General features: G+C 40.5%; 1 protein-coding gene across 7 annotated transcripts in view; it reads right to left on the bottom strand.

Moving 5' to 3' along the window:
* FRY (FRY microtubule binding protein) overlaps nt 1-15,005 on the bottom strand; it is a 463,051-nt gene that overhangs the window by 240,545 nt on the left and 207,501 nt on the right. The window lies entirely within an intron of this gene.

The raw sequence follows: 15,005 nt of genomic DNA on the forward strand, positions 1-15,005 counted from the left end.
TGTTGATGCAACTAGTAAAGAAAAGTGATTGGGTTTAAATCTATAGTCATATTATTTGAAAGCACAGCTTAAATCAGCTTGTTAAAAACTTAATTTATAAGACCAAGAAGAAGCCAATATTGGTGAACATTAGGTATTTCACCTCCAAAAGAAAACAGATTGAGACCAGTGAAGAGACCGAGAAGGAAAATGTAGTTACTTGAAAACAAAATAGAAGTGTAACTAATTGATCTTTCAATGGGCATTATTTCCGACAGAAGACTTTAATGAGGGTCAGTGAAAATCTATTTCTTCACTAACATAGCCGCAAAGAGCACGAAACCCAAGTCGTTTTCTATTCTTGATTTACTCAGGGTCACTGAAGGTTTTCTTTAGCAATATAGATTGGAATTACAAAACAGCACGGTATGGGGAATTGATTGATGAACTGAAGCGTTTCATAGGAAGGGGGAAAAAAAAGTCCAGATTACCCAGATGAACACTTCAAGTGATTCAGGCAAGCGAAATGTGAGCAAAGATGCCCCACGGTACCACTGAGTCTTACATATTCAGGGTTTATAACCTTTTTTAAGGAGTGGACTAATGTGCACGTGTGGCATTCGGTTTATTTTTTACTAAAAAGGGGTCCAAACAATTATAATATGAGAGTGTGCCTATGGAGGTATCTGTGTTTTGAGTAACAAGGATTCTTTTTCAACTCTCTTCTTTCCACATCTAAATTGGAATCAAGACTTGACTGAAAATTTGCACTTTGTCAGCTTAGAATCTCTGGTGCTATTATTAGACCAGCCTTTCAAATGATGTGACTGTCATTCAATTAAAAGAACATGACTCAAAACAGCCTGATAGAAATATGAAAAGCAGTATTTGTCATTTTATTTTTCACTCTTTACAGATACCCTTTACCAAACAACATTTAAGGGAAGTGAAAAAAACCAGACAAACAAAAAATGAAAAAAAACCAAAAAGGCAGGAAAGAGAACATTAATGGGGTACTGAACTGGATTCAGGTACTCCACTGGGCACTTTTCACATAACATTTCATTTGGCCCTCACAGCAACTTTATAAGGTAGGCATTAACACCTCTGGTTCAGTGTCCATGGAAAGGAATAAAAATAAGAATGTCCAAGGTCATTCAGAGGCAGCTTTGTCGGACTCCCAGGGTCACTGCGTTTATTAATTTTTATTCCAGTACTTTCCTTAACATGAATGGAAACTTCTAAGCAGTGGTTGCCTTAGTGTATTTGCCTTTGTATACATTGAAGAACAACCCTCAGATAATCCATTTTTTTTTTTTTTACCCAGAAATTTCACCTATTCAAGACCCAGCTGAATTCCAGAGATTACAGTCTTATTCAATGCCCTCCACAGTCTATTCATCCTTCTGTGGTAGCCAGGCACTTACTGGTTTGGGGGAGCATCCAAAGGGCATGAACCACATTGTTCTCATCTTTGGGTCCCTAGGGCCTAGTAAAAGTTGAATTAATGAATAATCGAAGCTGTCTTTATAGTCAAAACAGATGGCACGAAGTCCTTCTATTAAAGCTCAGAGTCTTTGATATTGAGTTTCCACCTCACCCCATCCATCTCCACACAGAGCTTATGTCTCCTATGGTGGACACTATTCTAACACCCTAATTTCAATTTATGTTAGATTTCTGTTAGATTAAAAGCAACAAATCATGGATGGGTGAGGCTCTTAAAGTCAGGCATGCTGACAGCTGAGTAAGTGACAGTTGTCAGCTGATGGCTGATAGTAATAGAAAAAGCAGAAGCAACAAAAAGCAGACATAAAACTTATGAAGGGTAAGAACTGACAGATAATTTAGTATCAAGAGTTGACCCTTAACATTTGAAGAGCTCCAAAGGTAACCATATATTATAGAGTCTTTTTTTTTTTTAATTTTTTTCAACGTTTTTTATTTATTTTTGGGACAGAGAGAGACAGAGCATGAACGGGGGAGGGGCAGAGAGAGAGGGAGACACAGAATCGGAAACAGGCTCCAGGCTCTGAGCCATCAGCCCAGAGCCCGACGCCGGGCTCGAACTCATGGACCGCGAGATCGTGACCTGGCTGAAGTCAGACGCTTAACCGACTGCGCCACCCAGGCGCCCCTATTATAGAGTCTTAATAATTCATACATGTGCTGATGATCTAAATTATGATAGCGCCCCATAGTCACAGATATAATATAGAAAATAAGGTAATTAATGGAAGGAATCCTATTCAAAATTATTGAGCTAAAATGTTTTGACACTTCAAGGGTTAAACTTCACGACTGGGAGAAGTTTGCTCAGAGCTCACTTGTTCTCTGATGATGCTAAATAAATGTCATGCATTTTAAACTACATTAATATAATCTAAATTTAATAAATAAACTGGATTACAGGCATGTTTAATTGATAGTTCCATAATAACCCTCAAATCTAAATTAAATTATTACTTTAACAGTTCATCTAATGTTCATAAAAATTTCCTTTCTGTTTCTGGGTGGCCTGGTGGCATGACCGCAAATATTTTTAAGAGCGAATGAAAGTCCAAACCCAATACATCTACCTTTACAAGCTTAGAAGTGGCAGGGAAGCTCCTGGGTGTCTTTAGTTAACCTCACTGCTTCAGGAAAGATTGTTCTTGGGCTATTGGCTGACTGATAGCTACTTTATTAGCATGAAAGTTAGATCATATAACCATTCTCATTCAATGTAGCTTACCAGTCTATTCACCTTCCTTAAGGTCAATGTCAACCCATACTACTTGCTTATGGGAGGAAGCAATAAATATCCTTTAGACACCAACCAAGAAATTTTTTCCAGTTTGAAGAAAAAAGCCAGCATTTAAAATCAGATTTAACACTACCTATATCATTCAAAACCCTAAAGTGATAAGAAACTTAAGTTGATGAGGATTCTTGTTTTTTTTTTTTTTTTAATCATGGGTCTTATAAATCCAATATTTCTCACTGAGGCTTTAGAACTAGTTTGTGATACAGTTAATGAAACATTTCACTAATAAAGTAGTTACACTTTATATGCATGACAATGTATCTATTAGTTCCGGAAATTTCTGGACATTTAGTAAATACAAGTGCTAAAATATGATCATGAAATACGGCATGAAATACAGTTAACAATAGATGCCAGTGTCACAAGGATGATATCTTTTCACTATTTTTCCGCGATATACCATAGTACAGAACATATCCATTCATCTGCATTAATAAATCTTTCAGAGACAAAGAACCTCTGAGGCTGTCTTAAGGTAGGAATCAAGTAAAACATAGGAATTAAGTACAACATAAGCAAACCTCACCTTCAGCCTTGCCTCTTCCCTGTAGGAACCATAATAACATCGCAGAACCCCTAGAAAACAATGTGTCATTGTGCTTGGAAGCAGTGTCTATCAAAGAGGCTTCGAGTTGTAAGTAGCTTTTGCCAAGCATGTCGTTGCCTCAAGACATATGTGGCAAACAAACGGACCTGAAAATGTTTACCAGGAAGACCTTTAGGAAAATACTGGCTTGTCTTGGCACAGGCCGCCTCTGCAACCAAGCCACTGTTAAAAAGCAGTGATCCACCAATAGGCGTGCGATGCTTGTTGGGTACAGATGGTCTGAACCTACGTCGAGGCTCTCTTTAAGCCTCCAGGTATCACCCGTTCTCTTATAAATTACCGGTGGACTTAAACCCAGCCTTGGGGAGGAGAATCAGAAGGGATTCCATGTGAATGGGAAGTGAAAGGACTTACATGTTACATGTTCTTAAATACGCTAAATGCTTTGTCTCCAAAAAGTTTCTCCCATGACTTCCATTAATCAGTTTACAAACATTCCCCTGTTCTATAATCATAATCCCTAACTGGATCTTTCCCCTGCCTACAGTCTTTAAATTATACTATTTTGGACAACTATTGTGTTGATCTTGTTTCTTGAATTTAACTCATTTATCTGGGGTGGGAGGATGGGCCTGACAAAAGCCCCGAAATTAATTACCCAAAGCTGGAGAGCTTTATAAAAGGTACCGATTCCAGGGCCTCATAAAGACCTATAGAATCTCAGGTTCTGGTGAGGCTAGAGTCTGTCTTTTTTAAAGGCTCCATAAGTGATTCTGACGCGCAGCCAGGTTTGAAAGCTACTGATGGCCTCTGGGAACATGTAATAATAAATGATAATTGAGGATCTTGTAACTGTCTCCCTAGACAGAGGAATGCAGAGGCAAGTTTAAAATAGTTACTGTCTGAACAGAGCTATCAAGCTGCTAACCTCAAACCTACAACTTCCAACATAATGAAGCATCAGGAAGTAAGCCTAAAAATCTTCGGGTTTGCTTATTCTGTTTTTATTTTGTTTCTTACCTTAAAACAGCCTCACAGGTTCCTTTTCTCTGCCCCAAATAGATATCAATTCAAACTCCAAGTAGTTTATACACGGACTGACACAAGTTCTCGCTCCAGGTCTGACTTTTATTTGCACACAATTCAAGTAGGCTTATTTAATTTTTAAACCCTCAGCCAATGGGATGCACTAAATCAAAAGGCAAGATGCAACAAATGATCACTGGATGGATGCAAGATTTCTTAAAAGCACTCGCACAATTAATGACAAGGCCAACAAAGGCAGGGCAATGCCATGCACTTTAGAGTCAACCTCCTGGAGTCCATTAATAGTCCATAAAGACATTTCTGAATAGTGTCCCACAAAAAAAAAAAAAAAAAAAACAAAACAAAACGTGGGAGTGGCATGTGTGCTAAGGGACATGGTGTCAACAAAGGGCGAAAACTTCTGAAGGATTTTCATATTTTCATCCCAAACATCTAAATACTTAATAAAATGAACCTGACTGTGGGAACTCAGTTCTGATAGACTCATTCACCGAAGGTCAGGCAAGCATAGCCAGAATGAGAGTAAATACTTGCACCGAAGAGAGCATCCTTTGAACCAAAATTTCTGAATTTGAAGTTTTGACTTAAGGCATGAACCTTTCCTATAAAGTATATAAACTCTAGTGACATGGTTAATGCCAGGAGCTCAGGAGATAAGCTCAGAGCCTTTTTGGCCACTCAGTAAGAAAGTGTACAGAATTCGACAGTGTCCGGCGGCTCCTCAAAAAGTTAAAAATAGAACTACCCTCTGATCCAGCAATTGTACCACTAGGTATATACCGAAAAGATATAAACATACAGATTCGAAGGGGTACATGCACCCCAAAGTTTATAGCAGCATTATCAGCAATAGCCAAACTATGGGAAGAGCCCAAGTGTCCATTGACTGATGAACAGATAAATAAGACGTGGTGAGTGTGTGTGTGTGTGTGTGTGTGTGTGTGTGTGTATCTCTCTCTCTCTCTCTCTATATATATATACACACACACACCATATACAATATTCCATTGTATATACAGCCATCAACAAAAATGAAATTTTGCCATTTGCAATGACGTGGATGGAGCTAGAGTGCATTATGCTAAGCAAAATAAGTCAATCAGAGAAAGACAAATACCATACGATTTCATTCACGTGTGGAATTTAACAAAACAGATGAACACATGGGAAGGGGGAGAAAAGAGAGAGAGGGTAACAAACAATAAGAGACTCTTAATGATAGAGAACCAACAGGGTGGATGGAGGGAGGTGTGGGAGGGATGGGCTAAATGGGTGATGGGCATTAAGGAGGGCACTTGCTGGGAGGAGCACTGGGTGTTACATGTAAGTGATGAATCACTGAATTTTAGTCTTGAAACCAATACTGCAGTAGGTTAACTAACTAGAATTTAAATTAAATAAAAAGTATCTTTCATCTCAAAAAAAAAAAAAAAAAAACCCAAAAGACTAACAGTGTCTAAGAACAGGCTACACTTAATGTTAGGGACCCATGTAGCTAAATATCCCATGTCCGTTTCCATTCAATGAATCATCTATCCTGGTTTTATTTAGAGGCAAAGAAAAATTTCTAGAAGAGAAATTTATACATAGCAATGTATGTAGTAAGAGTACCACTCTTCTGGAGGCTCTAATTGTTTTTCTGCCAAGTTAAATTTTGCCTTTACAAGTGCAGCGAAGGAGTGGGGAGAAGGCACGAAGCTTTTTACTACTAAGGAATCCTTGTCCCCCAATGCTTTCGTCTTCATAACCTTGCTCTGCCAAAGGAGTCTTTTAGGCAACTCAGTCTGCAACACGTTCTCCTTGTATTTGGGGTTATTAATATTTCTGAGAACCCAAAAACGTGGCCCAACAAAGGGTCCTCCTTCAGGTAAGACATTGTGTCCAAGGCAGTGCATCAGGAACACACCTGCACCTAAAGGAAGCAAAATACAGATTCCATGGCAGCATGGATCCATACGTCCGTGTGTAAGGGCTGTTTCTGCCACACAACTAGCCGCGAGACCTTGGGTAAGTCACGCAGCCTGAGACGCAGATATTCATATGATAAATTCAGACTTATACTATGGAAAACCAACAATTCTTCTGCAGCATTTTAGAACTAAACATCCTTGAGGCTAATCTAGAGAGTTTCATTCAAAGGAGATCTCGTAAATCTAGCAGGCAGAATGAGAAGCTGGGTGTCAGACGTCACTGCTAAGCACAGTCAGTATAAGGCAACTCCCAAAATGAGTACAAGTTTGGAAGGTCTTTATTTTGATATTATGAAATGACGAAATGCTTAAAAGACCAAGATCTTACTGAAAAACAATTCAAGACAGTTTTACCTGTGCTGTTTCATACTAGCCACATAGAGCAATAAAGCACTTGAAGTGTGGCCAGAGCATATGAGTTATTGAATTTTAATTTGTTTAAATTGAAATGTAAAACGTGAGCCTTGATTCAGTTATTGAGAAAAATTTAGGTATGTTTGTAAGAATTGCATATGGGAGACTGTATTTAAGCATAAGTTTTATGAAATCGAAATATTTTGACCAATTTGATGTCCAAACTCAGATGTGCTGGTCGTGTAAAATACTTATTAATAATCTTATGCTGATTACATATTGGAATTATATTTTTGATATATTGATTTAGGCAAAATATCAAAATTAATTTCAGATGTTTTAAGGCTCGGTTTAATGTGGCCATTAAAAAACTTAAAATTGCATGTGTCTTGCATTATGTTTCTATTCTACATGCTGTTCTCAAGACCAATTATTGCTTTATAAGACAGATATATGGGAAACAATTTTTGTCAATGACCATGGAAAGCCATTAAGAAAAGCCACAGTGTTGCATATTCATGAGTTAGTAAATGCCAGGAGTCAGATATATTCACAAATAAATGGTAAAAATATTGATTTATTGATTTAATAAGCCAACATGTATTAATCACTTTAAAAAGCATCAGGTTGGGAGGGACTGAGAGGTGATTACCTTTATCCCCACTTGACAGCTGAGAAAATTAACTTGCCTAAGATCGCACACCCAATAAATGCTAGAGCAAAGGACTCAAATACAGCTTTTCTGGCCCAGAATCTTGTGCTCTTTCTACTATACCAGATTGCTTCCTAGAAGTTGAGAAGCAAAAACACCATAAAGGATCTCTCTGGTATTAAATGCTTCCACATGGCGCCCGAAGCCATATAAAACCAAAATATAAAACCGGGGAACAGATTTTTAAACATCTTAATAATCCTTTAGCACAATTACCATCCACATTACAATTAATCCCACACCGATTTGTAATAGCTCCTGTATTGCCATCATCATTCTTACTAAATATCTCATGGAGTTCCACCTTGCCTGCCTCCTTGGGGTAAATACCTCACACTTCTTTGCAATTCACCCAGGCTTCTACTGCATTGTTTTTCATACAGTGGGTTCTTAATGATTTAATTTTTAATTATTTTTAAAAAGTTTTTAAGGTTTATTTATTTATTCTGAGGGGTGGGGAATTGGGAGGGAGAGGGAGAGGGGGAGGGAGAGAGAGAGAGAGAGAGAGAGAGAGAGAGAGAAGAGAGAGAGAATGCATCCCAAGCAGGTTCTGCACTGTTAGTAAAGCCTGAAGTGGGGCTCGATCCCATGAACCGTGAGATCATGACCTGAGCTGAAATCAAGAGCTGGACGCTTAACTGACTGAGCCACACAGGTAGCCCAAATCTTTAATTTTTTAAAACCACATCTCGGGGCACCTGGGTGGCGCAGTCGGTTAAGTGTCCGACTTCAGCCAGGTCACGATCTCGCGGTCCGGGAGTTCGAGCCCCGCGTCAGGCTCTGGGCTGATGGCTCAGAGCCTGGAGCCTGTTTCCGATTCTGTGTCTCCCTCTCTCTCTGCCCCTCCCCCATTCATGCTATGTCTCTCTCTGTCCCAAAAATAAATAAACGTTGAAAAAAAAATTAAAAAAAAAAAACAAAAAAAAACCCCCACATCTCTGTGGGAAGGAAACCTGGTGATATTGTAGAAAAGACTGTGACTTCCTAATACAGACTCCCATTAGCCAAACAAGCGCACCGCTATTTTGATTTATAGAATCATTCCATCATGTGCATGTAGTTTAGTGTCTTGGAGTCAATATCCACCTGGTTTTTAGTGAGCTGCTTTTTTATTCCAACAGGCAGTTCTGGAATCCCCTTCCATCTGCTCTGGCCAGCCATCAAGTCCTCTTTTCCTTTGCTTCTTCCACTTTGAACTACACACTCTTTTACTTGACATTCCTTTTCTTCCCAATCCTACTGACCCATCTTCTCTTTCAAAGACCTTTTAAAAATTCCACCTGCGCCGCAAAACCTCCCTTAACCAAATAAGAGGGAAACAGTTACTTTCCTCACCCAATTGCATGCTGGGATGCAGTAACTTTAAGCTCCCAAATTGGAAGGGGATGGAAATATTTAAATACGTAACTATATGAATGGAGTTTTGTTACTGCATAACCTCTTGGCTTGAATTATTATCTCTGTTCTCGACTATATTCAAGTAGGTTCTTCTAGTTTGAATAATCTTCATTATTAAGGAGACTTTGTGGAATTTGTTGACATGCTGACCTGTCTTCCTGAAATACTGTGTGGTGAATATATAATTATAAATTAGTTTTAAGTTCATTATTTTGCAATATTCAGAAAATTGAGAGTACACACGACAGTATAGGTTTTTCAAAATTTTTATGTATTTTGATAGAGAGAGAGAGGGAGTGTGTGTGTAAGCATGAGTGGGGGAGGGGCAGAGAGAGAGAGAGAGAGAGAGAGAGAGAGGGAGAATCCCAAGCAGGCTCCATGCTGTCAGCACAGAGCCCAATGGGGGGCTCCATCTCATGAAACATGAGATCATGACCTGAGATGAGATCAAGAGTCAGATGCTTAACTCACTGAGCCACCCAGGCATCCCCAGTATAGGTTTTTTAAATCGAGTTAGGTGCATGTCTGCATTACTTTCTTAAGTGATGACATATCACATGCCATTATTTACTGTTACCAGAGCACACTACGGCACTCTGAAATAGTTACTGTCATGCCCTGGCAGCCCATAAAAGTTATTGCAACTTCCAGAAGTTTCATCATATAAGGGCAGGGAAGGAGGCGTTGGGACAATCTGATTCAACTAGCTTAATGGGATGGAGTTTGAGTTGGCATAAAAACACAGAAAACTATGTCATCAACTTGCCTATGACTGGGAGAAACTTCCTCCTAGAAGGATTTATACAAGTATACATGGCCTCAGAAGGCACATTACTCTCCCTAGAGAGCCAAAGAAAGTCAAACAATTGATAATTCTTGTCTGCTATGGCAGGAGCAAACCATGTATGGCTATGAATACAATCAAAAGCAGCCAACAGAGATCAAGTACAAGCACAAGTACAATGCAAGATCAAGTACAATGCAGTACAAGCTGCATTAGAAAACTTAGATGAACTGACACTCCAACACCCCCCCCCCCCCCCCAGTATTCCGGTGGGCCGTGTGGCATTCCTTATATGCTGATTTGTACATTCAAGTGATTCAAGGTCATTTGGCCATCTAAATGGTATAGTTTATTAAAAAACAAAACAAAACCAAGCCTGTCAATCTGTAACCTGGGAATAACCATGAAATTCAACAGAGGCTCTGCAAAGTAGCTGTGTAACACCTCTGTGTTACCTTGGCGCAGTAAATCACATGAGTATTGTCAAGAGATAACGCGACCGTCCCCTTTTGTCCTCAACACAAATATTCTATTTAAAGAGCACAGTTCCTATTCAACACATAATTTCAAAACACTGTTCCTCAGGTAATTGCTTCTGTATCTTTCTCTTTGAGCAGCTTGCATGAGCTACATAATCATACGTGTTTTTATCGGACGTTAAAATAAAGCACAGACTGGATCTAGTGTAGAAACTAAATCCTGGCAATTCTACCTCCAACAAAGAATTTAAAACTTCTCCCTCCTCGCCAACACATCTGTTACCACCTTAATTTGAGTCCTTGTCATCTCTTTGTTGGGTTATCCCTGCAGTGACTCTCCCCACCTCCATTTTTAGCTAGGACTCCAAGAGTGAGCTGGGATCCAGGTGCCTGGGTGGCTCCGTGGGTTAAGTGTCAGACTCCTGGTTTCAGCTCAGTTCATGATCTCATGGTTTCGGGAATTCGAGCCCTGCATCAGACTCCGCACTGGCAGTGGGGACCTGTTTGGGATTCTCTCTCCCTCCATTTTTCTGTCCCTCCCCTACTCACACCGTCTCTGTCTCTCTCAAAATAAACAAATAAACTTAAAAAAAAAACTTAAAAAAGAAAAGAGTGAGCTGGGAACTGACCATGTTGCTCCCTTAAAAACCAGTGGAAGCTGCCCAGTGCTTTCAGGATGAAGCCCAGACTCTTCAGCAGGTCCTTCAACATTCATCATGATCTGACCCAACTTGTGTACCCCCTGTCACTCCGACAGGGACCCTGGAATCCAGCTGTCGGCCTGAACTGGTCACTTCCACACCTCCCTGCATTCACTCATGCACTTCCCTCTGCCCCTTCCCTTCCTCTCTGTAGCATTCTTTCAAGTTCACATGTCACAGCCTCTTGGAACTAGTCCTCGAATCCCGCCTCCCTCTTAAAATGATGAATCACTTTCTCTTCCTGAGGATTCTGTCAGTCTCCTTAAGTCCAGGCACAATGGCTGGCACAGGTAGAACGTGTATTTGGATCAATACTTGTGTTTTCTCTGCAACTTGCTTATATCTCCCCTTTCATCCAAGTAGGCGGTCTTTGACCAGAAAGCCCATGGAAGAGTGCGGCCTGCTGAACCACAGTGCACTCTCTCTGCGATGGTGCCCTACGCGAGTAGGCATTCAATGATTTACAAGAAAGAAGGGGAGGTTGCTAATTCACTCTCAGGGGCTTCCTAGAACTTATTCAACCATGTTCAATTTGGGCTGATGCTTTGAGTACATCCACCTCAATTGTCATGAGAAAATCTTCAGGTTCAGACTTTTTTCGAGTAAGGCAATCCCTTTCTCCAGATAAATATGAAACAGCAGCAGCTCTCACATGGGAAAAGACGTTGGTCAGTAAAAATTACATTAACTGAGTAGATTTCACCATTAATGGTTGCCCTCTCATTTGGAAAAAGTGGCTAGAAGGCTTAAAAGTAACGTTAAATTAAATCCATATAACTTAAATGGCATTTAGCCAAATATAAGTTAATGTTTTTACAGAGAGCAATCTTTGACAGGGTTAATGGATTAAAAAAAAAAAACAAAAAAACAAAAAGGGGGATTTGCAAAATGGGTGAAGAGGGATGGGAGTTACAGGTTCCCAGTTGTGGCATGAATAAGTCAAGGGGAGGAAAGGCACAATATAGGGAATAGAGCCAGGGGTACTATAATAATGTTGTATGGTGACAGATGGGAGCTACACAGTGGAGAGCACAGCATGATGTATAGAGTTCTTGAATCACTATGTTCTACATATGAAACTAACGTGACACTGTGTGTCAACTACACTTCAATAAAAATTTTTTTAAAAATAAGACAGGGACGCCTGGGTAGATTAGTTGGATGAGTGTCTGACTCTTGATTTTGGCTCAGGTCATGATCTCAGGGTCATGGGATGGAGCCCTGCATCGGGCTCTGCCCTGAGCATGGAGTCTGCTTAAGATGCACACACACTCTCTCTTTCTCTTTCTCTGTCTCCCTCTCTCTGTCTCCCTCTCCCCCTTCCTCTCTCCCCCTTCCTCTCTTTCTCTCTCTCCCTCCTCCCTCCCTCTGCTCCTCTCCCTGCTCTCTCTCTCTCTCTCTCTCTCTCTCTCACACACACACACACACACACACACACACACACACACACTCTCTCTCTCTCTCTAATTAAAAAAAAGATAAAAACAAAGGCAATCTATCACAGAAATATTTTCTCTTCTTGGCTGATCACTACCTAAATAAAAAATTATTTTACTCTTTTTAACTTCATTTTGAATTTCATGGACACATCTACCCAGAGTTCTGTGAACACAGTGGTACAACTGAACTTGTTGAATTTACTCCAAGAAAATAGGTAAGGGTCACACAAGGAGAGGGACTTTCCAGCCAAGTGTAGATGTTAAGTTACTGTTTGAAATAAAAGACTCCAAAATACAAAACTTTTGGTATTGCTTGCTAGGGACTGGTCTACTGATGGGATAAACGCCAGCCAAGTTGTCTCTAAACCTCCCACACCAATTCGGGTCCTTTTATGCAGTCCATCAACACTTAACAATTTATTAACAATGGCCAATGTGGTCTGAAATGTGCTGGGGAATATGACAATGACAAGACGATTGATTTTTAGTCCGGGGGGTGGGGGACCTAGACAGGCAAAGCACAGTTACACCACGTTACTGTTGCAACAATGGAAGAGTGTAGAAAGCATAGGGGAAGTGGGGCAGTGAGAGAAAACTTTGCCCCAAAGGGGACCCTTGAACTCGTCATACTTGGGAGAGGAGTTTGGCTCAGGTACAAAAACCACATGCTTAAGGTTTAATGCACGTGACACAGAAAATGTTGCAATCGTAGCATACACCAACACCCTGCTACGTTATCACTCTACACAACTCTGAATTTGAAAGAAAGGTGTTTTGCCTTGGATAGCTTCAGATGGTTTATTTTCTGAAGTTCCAGATACATACCTCTTTACCAAAACTATACAAAGTGGTAAAGACCAGATTGCCATGCCAAGAAGATGTCACAGAGAACCACAGGGCTCTTCATTCAGTTCCTGGTCATCCTGGTTTGGCAATGAGCAAACAAGATAAAAGCATTAACTCATAGAGGAATTTAGACAAGCATGAAATAGGTAAGTTAATAATAATAATGGCTACCATTTACTGAGAAACTGCAGTAGTGAAGCTGTATACTAAACACTTCAGAAACATACACTTATTTGTTATAGCTCTATGGATTGATAGATGTATTTATAAAGACATTTATAACAGATCATGCCTTTTTAGGGGATGAGTTTAAGTAACTTACTCAAGGTTGCATGGCAAGTAAGTGACCGAGGCGAAGCGTATGTTCACAAATTCCCAAATCATATGCAAAAAGGAAATAAAACAAGCTTAAATAAACTCTTTCCATATTTGATATCATAATCAAAATTAGTGAATCCAGCGGTCAAAGAGGCAGAAGAATAAAGAAAAGACAAAACGTAAATCACAGCCCCTCCATCTCCAAGTAGAGAAGGGTTCCCATGTCAGAACCCCCGCTTTGTGGTGCTTTCCAGTGTGGGTATTTAACCTCTCCTCACACCAGGACACAATGAAGAACTCGGTTTGCATAATGGGCCTTTCTTCTTTGTGCCATGTGACCAGTGTTGCATCATTTCCCTCTGCTGCACGGCTCAGTGAAGAGTGTGATTCACTTCTCTGTTGAGCAAGGAAAAAAAAAAAAGCAAATAACCCAAGTGGGATGATTCTCCTGGCTGACTCTTCCAGGCTTGGTTAACTTTCCAACCATTTCTTGGTCAAAGTGGAGGAGGCAGAAACTTGCACTCAAGTGCTGAGCTCACGTGACTCTGCCAGCTCCAGCACCATGGGGCTCGGATAGGTCTTTGACATTACGTTCATGCTGTCCATAAAAAAACCTTCTAACCTTCTCTCCCTTGTGTAGGTCGATAGCAGAAACTTCATGAAAACACCGAGCTGGATAAATCAGCTGAGTAGTCACCTTTCAATAGGAAGCACAGCCCAATAAGACGCAGACTGAAATGGGGAGGGATGTCCTAGGGGAGTATCAACAATTTACGTCTATCCTTCTCCCAGAGCCCAAAGAACATTTTCATCCTCCTGGCCCAAGAAGTGACAGTCTCTTAGTCACTCCCTAAAACAAGGGCCTTGTCTGGCAGAACAATATGATATTTAATGAGCTCACTGCACCAGTTTAATAGCTGTTATTTTGTGTATGAGGGACACTTGAGAATTGATGAGTGGGTCTTCGGTCGCTGGAGTGTGTCCACTTCATGACTAGTTAGAGCTTCTGCCTGAGCTCCCTTTACCAGATAATTATACCTAACTTTTGGTCTTTTCCTTAACTGTAGGCAGCCTTTCCTTAATTTCTGCATCATGCCTATCAAATCCAGGTTTTTTCAATCTCACCAGCATAAAAAATAAACAGAGTAATATACTCTAGCATGACAACAATACTCTCATCCCACTCCCGGCCCGTGACCATGATTACAAACTGTGGGTCAGGGATCAAGTCCGTTTTTGCATTCCAAAGAACTCTTAAGCCTACCAAAACAACAAGTTTGGATACATATGGCCTAGGAAATGAATTCAGATGAACTGTCCGCTCATAATGACATTTTAACTCTCCAATGTGTTTGCAACTATGAACATCAAAAGCGTTTGTCGCGCGATCCCTACGTATGGATACCTCACACTCAGTGCCAACACACCATTACAAAAGAAAGGTGAGATCGGTGCTCAAAGCTGTGGCAAGGACAAGACTGTCCCAGAAAAGTGGTGGCAGCAGAGAGGTGGGCCTGGAGGAGCTGTGGATTCTCCAGATGGGATGCTCCTTGCGATGAACCCCTGGAACCAGGCCTTGGCAGAGGTGATGGTGACAGAGATCCAGATGGGGGAGAGGTCATTTG

The sequence above is a fragment of the Puma concolor genome, chromosome A1, assembly GCF_028749965.1.
Source record: "Puma concolor isolate L17-30 chromosome A1, mPumCon1.1.hap2, whole genome shotgun sequence".
Lineage (NCBI taxonomy): Eukaryota > Metazoa > Chordata > Mammalia > Carnivora > Felidae > Puma > Puma concolor.